At 41.7% G+C, this 7175-nt stretch overlaps 1 long non-coding RNA gene across 1 annotated transcript; it reads right to left on the minus strand.

The window, feature by feature from the left end:
• Positions 1-2026: 2026 nt before the first annotated feature.
• On the minus strand, positions 2027-5946 carry LOC123344740. Its single transcript, XR_006572643.1, has 3 exons — positions 5864-5946; positions 4565-4764; positions 2027-3282 (listed from the first exon to the last, which is right to left on the minus strand). It is a non-coding gene; the product is annotated as an uncharacterized LOC123344740 (long non-coding RNA).
• Between the last annotated feature and the right edge of the window lie 1229 nt (positions 5947-7175).

Raw genomic sequence — 7175 nt, forward strand, 5'->3', positions numbered from 1 at the left:
CTACATACACACTCTCATGCTATGTCTTTTCCTAACTCATCCATGGGCCACCAGAAAGCCCTTTACAGCAATTAAGAGTGACTTTGAGGAATCACGAGGAAGCATGTATGATTCTCTTCATTAACGCCTTCTGCGTACCTGCGGCCTTACTAGCAAATGCCAAAGTTGAAAAAGGGGTGAGGTGTTGCTGTGTCTGACAAAACACAGGTCTAGGTATGGTTCCCATCAGACTAATGAGACCCTAGTTATACATCCCCCTTGAAGACCTTACCCTGGCAGTAGACAGAGTAACCTTGAGGCCGCACAGTAGAGCTCTCATGTATGACTTTCATTCTGTACAGAGGGGTCTCTGCTTGAGTTGGTAAGCCTTTTTTCCAATCAAAAAATGTGGTTTTGTCAAAACTGAAATGTATCGGTTGTGACAAATATTGTTTGGAAGGTTTCTTAGGTCTAGGATGGGGTGGAAGGAGAGAAACACCTCAGTATAGCCAGTAAGACCGCTGGTAAGCGCATTCACCTGAGATGTAGCTTTGAGTCCCTGTCCAGATCAGGTAGAGCAGGGACTTGAATCTGGGTTGCCTGCATCCCAGGTTCATGCCCTAATCACCGATTATTGGCTAATCTAGGATGAGTTGATCTCTCTTTTCTTTTCTTCCCTTCTCCTCTCCCTCTCCCTTTGGTCTGAGTCAGTTTTTTTTCCCCAAAATGTTTTGAAATGTCTAGTTTCTGTTCCATATCAGAGTGGAAACAAATTTTGAAGCCTCAAAATTTTTCACAGAAAAGAACTGTTTTCCAGCCAGCCCTAGGCTATGTAATTCTTAAGAACCACTTACGCTCTCAAAATAGGGCTGGAGTGCTGCATACCTCTTGTGGTGGCCCTCTGCACACAACGCAAATTATCACTCCATTCAGAGTCTGGGTCCTGTCTTGCTTTATCAGTTGTTTAAACATGTGGCCCTGTGCTGTGCAGAATTAAGCCCCTAGGATTATTTACAGTTCAGATTTTGCTCTAGGGTTTTAATTCCTCTTTACTAGAGTCCTGGGCAGAATGTCTTTAAGGTTAAGAAACAACCACACTGTGGCAAAGTTACAGCCCTGAAACACCACCTGGCTGGCTGCAGTGAGTCAGCAACTTCTGCCTCAGTTTCCCCAACAGTTGTTTGGCTTACCCCAGTTGTAGGACGGTCCTGGCCCTCCAGCCAGACCACTTTGCAGAGTCCTGTCCCTTCTGGGGCCACAGAGTCCTTTACCAAAATCTAGAAAAAATGTAAACCATCAAACCTTCAGCTCAGCTGGCAGCCACCTCTGTGTAGGTGTTCCTCAGCAGCTCTATACTGACCTCCTGCATAACCCCAGGCTTTTGTGCATCAAGCAAACCCATAACCTAGGGGCTGGCACATCCTTTCCCTCACTCAGGGGTTCAGGTAGGCTACAGCTCCTCAGGGTTTCTGCTTCCAGTCAGTCTTTCAGCTCACCCAGAGGAGAGGCAGTTGAGAATTCCCTCTCTCTGGGAAGCAGCCTGAAGCAGACTACTTCAGAGTAGTCGGCCTGCTCTGCTCCTCAGCTTCTTTCAGGCTGCTTCCCAGAGAGAGGGAATTCTCAACCTCCCTCCTCTGGGTCTCCTCCTGCAACTGGGTTCACCCAGATCCTTATGGTCACAAGCCCTGCTTAAAGTTAATTGCCCCCTCCAGTCCCCTATTAACCCTCTCATGGCATGTGTGGGGTAAACACCCCGTCCCATGCAGCTATTCATGCAGAATTTGTGAAAAATAAATATTTAACATTTTGTATGAAGGCTGCTGAAAATGTGTATGTACTAGCTCTGTCCAAAGCTAATAGGTAGTCAGCTTTTCACTGTTTCTGTTTTCAAAACATACTGCTCCAGAATACGTGATAGTAATTCCTATCCAGTTTTAGACATTTATTTTGCTTTAGTTTGTTACAACAATCATAAAAAACTCAACTTCAAGTATTATGTGCCAATCCAAATTCTTAGTAAGCTGAAAAAAAAATTATTGATGGCTTGGTAACAGAAAACTACAGTAGGAGCATTCAATCTAGACTTCTTTTGGAAAAATGAAGTGGAGACAACAAGATATGTGCAAATATAACCCTTTTTCTTCAGTGTTTTTAATTTTTTTAAACCACTGTTTAGTCAGGCAGTTTGTCAAAGCAATCTAAAAATAATGTGATTATGATTAGCTGGTGAACTGGGTATGTGAGAAATGGGCCATATAAATATTTTGCTGCCAGCTCGGTATTTATGCAGCAGAATAAACTTGCTGAACCTCTGAAATATCACATTGAGTACAGAGGAACTTTGAGAGCTCACACATGGTCACTGTTTCTGTTGGGGAAACTACTACTTTAGTATCTATGTTTTCCAGTGTTTCTGCCTGGTTCCTAAAGACACAGTGAAAAGAGGAATTATTTATTTAAACGGAAACATAAAGGAAAAACAACAAATATATGCACCAGATCCTGCTTAACTATCCTCAAGGGGTCACCTTGACCATGAAAAATCAGCAGGACTGATTGTATGTTGTAGAGTGCCTGCAGAAGGCATTCTGCACCATTTAAGTCCCATTAAGCTGAAGTGGTGTGAAATCCTTGCTAGTTCTCCACGCAGGGTAAATTTAGTTATGAGAGGACGTGAATGAGACTGCTCCTGTGACTAAGGTGACCAGGATTTGGCTGAATGACAACTACAGGGTTGGGAAATTGGTCTCTAACAAGAAATAAGAACGTCGGCTTGGGAAAATGCAAAATCATGTCTTAAGAGTTAGAATATTTTAATAAAATGAGGGGAGTCTTCCCCTCCTCCCCCCGAGTGTCTATAATTGTCTGTCTGGTATTTTTAGCTCAGATTTTCTACCCCTGCTTTAAAATTAAAAAAGCTTGTAAAACATCACCATTAATCCAGATAAAATATACATTCTTCGGGCCAATCTGTGGTCACCTCTTTCATGTGTGGTGTTGGGAATACTTGGTAAATCAGCTGACCAGGATTTGGCTCTCTGTAATCGTATTTCTTTTGCTGTAAGGATGTTCATGCATGAAAAGGTTGTCAGGAATATTGGCCTCAAACTTTCAAGATCATGGCCACTAACACTGAAGTTGCTGAACTCCCATTGGAGTTAGTGGGGGGGCGGGGAATCCGGCTGGGTGGTTCTCTGCAGGCTTGGACTCCAAATCAATGAGGATAATGCAGCAAAATGACTTGCATGACTTCTCAAGTGGGCATGCGCTCTTAAACAACATGCTGCCATCGTTAGAGGGGATCTGTGTGGGAAAAATAACGTATGATATTGAATTTTAATATCATTGTTACTGTGTATTAGGATTGTGCGCTTTGGTTCCACAGGAGCCCAAAAGTTAAAATCTTAATACCTGCCATTAAGACTTCCCAAAGTATCTTGTAATTTGTTTTTAACTCTTCTCATGAGCTTTTTATTGCATCAGAATGTCATCTGACATGAGACAAGAAGTCCACATCTTGCAAAACTTTGGAACCATGAATGAGTGTCTCTATAAAATGTAAACCCACACGGGCCTCATTCTGCAAAATGCTGCTTGCCCCCTGTTTTCCCCAGGGACTTTGGGATACTCAGTACAGCCCAAATATTTGCAATACAAATGTAAATCGTAATCCTCCTCTCACTTCCACCAGTTCTACATTGAATTAGTGCCACTGAAGTCAGACTTAAATTGGTGTATATGGAAGAAGAGAAAAGTCCTTAAATTGCAGGTCCTGTGTTTCCTACTGCGCCAGCTTGGTTTGATATTCCTATAATCAGAATGCAAACACTATGTGTACTTACCCCAAATGGCTTATTTATAGTCCTCAATGCACTTCTTGTGCCTTCAGAAAAGAGAGCCCACAAACAAATTGTAAATGAGCGTGCAATGCACTTGATTGACTTGTGTTCAGTTTAATGCCTGGCACTTTCTCTTTCTCGCAATTAGTATTCACTTCACAAATGAACGATTTAAAATGTTTAAATTAAATGAGGCAGATTTTTTTTTAAATTGATTGGGATTAAAAAGAAAATCTTTCTTACTAAAAGGTTTTGGCTCTTTTATATTAGTGGCTGTGCTTTATATTGACATTTACTCTAATGAAGAGGCTGTGATGTTTCCTGAATGCTCCCCTACAAGCACCGTCCTAATAGTATCCATTTATCCAGCAACACAAGGAGCCCACAGTCTCTACCTCTCCATGAAATTAACCAAGGACATAGAGGGGAAATTACTATTCTGAAATCAGCTGCCTTTTACAGCTGTAAAACCAAACACATTGCCCAGAGAAGTAGAGCTTGGGATTGGAGATCAAGCCTAGACTGATCAACGTTCTGTGTTCACGCCACTTAAGTGAGACTTTTCTGAGTTAAGAGTGAAACATCAGATGGACACAGTTGTAGGCTGTATCTACTATAGGGGTTAGAGCGCTGTGGTATATGTCACATTTTGTAATTTGAGGCAATGAGCTCTTTTCATTATCTGGGCTCAGCTGGATGAGAGGAAGTGGTTTATTCATATAAATTAGCCTTCAGATTTTACCTACCTTATTGTGGCAAACTCCACAACTCAAATTCTTAATTCGTCATTCTTCTTTAAAGGACATAAAAAGATAGACCACTCCTTTCACAAAACGTCAGTCTTTTTGCTCTGCTGCTGTCAATCCAGGATCACAGCTGTTGATGAGGATTTTAAAAGAAACAGCAGGCACAGGAAAGCCACGCTGATTCTTTCTCCAGAAGAAACCTGGGAGAAGAAGATAATTGCCTACTGAAAGGGGAGACACTAATAAGGAAAGTAAAGGTTACTTTTATTTAGCCGGCACAGCAAGAGCCCTTACTCTTGTAAATTCCATTGGCTCCAAAGTAGTCAAGTTTCCAGGATTTAAAACCATCATCATACTCCAGAATGTACGAGTATTAACAATTCTCTGCATCTACTCTATAGAGCACCTTTCATCCAATATCTGTACAAGTATTAATTACATTTCACTTAACTCCCTGTGAGGTGAGTATTCTGCCCAATTTACAGAAAGTTAAACTGGGGCACAGAGATGTTTACAATCTCTCCCCCACCCCCAACTTGCCACTGATTTTGGCTTTAAAAAACAAAAAAAATCAAGCCCCCCTCCCCTGAGACACACACAACCTGTGACCACGTTTGAAAATTTTCACCTGGATTATTTTAGACAAGTCACTTAACATATGAGTGGCCAGATGAAGAATCAAATCTATGTATCTGGCCTCCCAGGCCTTGCTCGCATGGCACTTCCAGTGAAGACTAAATTTTCTCTCTCTGCTTTGAATTTTCTCCGTTGTCATGTTTAAGACGGAACACTCATGAGTTTAAACAGCAACATTTTCTCAAATTATATTTTCTTGACCATTTTGAAATGGATTCTGTAGTCTGTACCAATCATTATTTTAGTGGCCATTTAAAGTCCCTATGAGCTGTTAACTATTGAAAAACCACAAATAGTCCTCTCTGATTAAAAATAATTAATTGAATAGGAAATTAGTTTTATCCCTTCATGAGAAGTCATTTAAAAAATCAAATAATGCCAAAATGAAAAAAATAATGTAGGCTACATAAACATTATTTGCATATATTTTCAGAATTAGTCATTCTTTTATTATGCTGCAGAAGACATAGTTCATAACGTTTCTCTGAGTGGTGCTAAAGTTTCCATTTAGACTGCTGCTTCATAAATATTTGGATTAGGTCATTAGGAATGTAAATATTTAGATATTTGAGTTTTACAAGTTTGATTGGACGTCATGTTAACATTTCTGCTTTCTTAAGAATGGGAAACAATAGCAGGCACTTCAGCTGTATTCCTCCCTACCCTCTAAAGTTTTTCATGGATGTCTTTTTCTTTGCCAAGGACAAACTAAGAGGAGAAATTTTTGTATGTTCAGTTCAATTCTACACACAGGGTCAAAAGCTCAAAAATCTGCCACAGTTGGACTTCTGTGTTCATTCCATTCTAACTGAAACTTGGGCAGTACTGTACAACATGCACATGCCTTGGTCAGTAAGAACAGCAGGGCCGCCCAGAAGATTCAAGGGGCCTAGGGTCTTCGGCGGCGGGGGGCCCCCCACTTCGGCGATAGTTCGGCGGCGGGGGGTCCTTCCACTCCGAGCCCGCCGCCGAAGTGCCCCAAAGACCCGTGGCGGGGACGCCCCGCTGCCAAATTACCGCCAAAGACCCGGCACTTTGGCGGCAGGTCCTGCTTTGGCAGTAATTCAGCAGCAATTCGGTGGCGGGAAGTCCTTCCGCTTGTCCTCCCCCCACCCCCCCCCTCCGGGCGGCCCTGAAGAACAGCACTACTGTACATGCAGGGGGATCTGTAATTTGAACTGAACTGAAATAACACTGAATAAAAATGTGCAAAATTCCAGCCTCCTTGCATTTTAAAATAAATGACAGCTTCAAACACAAGATCACATTTTAGATGGAGGATCAATCAAACTTTCTGTGCACTTCAGAGATCGCACAATGTTGGTAGAAATAAAAGTAACACTGCATTATATTTTAAAAAGAAAACACTACTAATGCTGTGGTGGCATTTGGCGTAAAGTACTGTTTACACGTGTTGATAATGCCAGTATGTCCTACAGCATATCCAATACAGGAAAGAACATAGAAAATGACTACATCAACTTGGTATAATACAAGAAAGGGCAGGAATAGGTTCTGGAAATATTGGCAGAAATCCCTGGAGACGGGACAGCTATCAGTAGAGCGATATGAAGAGGTTACTGTTGTGCTGTATGTCAAATATAACATGGTTTACCAGATGCTAAGACTCTTTGCTTCTCAAATATACTGCCAGAACATTATATTGTTTAAATCAGTGTAGGCAAACTTCTTAAACAATCTCTAAAAAGGCAACAGTCTGGCCATAATCATCCCCACAGATATTTCCCAGAGTTAAAAACCTGCTCCTTTTTGGGACAGACGGTCAGGAGCAGTTGCCAGCACCCTGCCTTCTCCACCTGACTTGGCAGTAGCTGCTGGTTGCCAGTTTTGCTGGGTAGTGGTTCTTGGGTTTTGGAGAAGGCCTGGTATGGTGATGAAGGAGGAGAGCTGGATAACATTGTTTAATGTTGGACCCACAGAGATGATGCTAGAGATTCCCTCAGCATTAGTTGTT

The sequence above is a fragment of the Mauremys mutica genome, chromosome 11 (genome assembly GCF_020497125.1).
Source record: "Mauremys mutica isolate MM-2020 ecotype Southern chromosome 11, ASM2049712v1, whole genome shotgun sequence".
Taxonomy (NCBI): Eukaryota; Metazoa; Chordata; order Testudines; family Geoemydidae; genus Mauremys; species Mauremys mutica.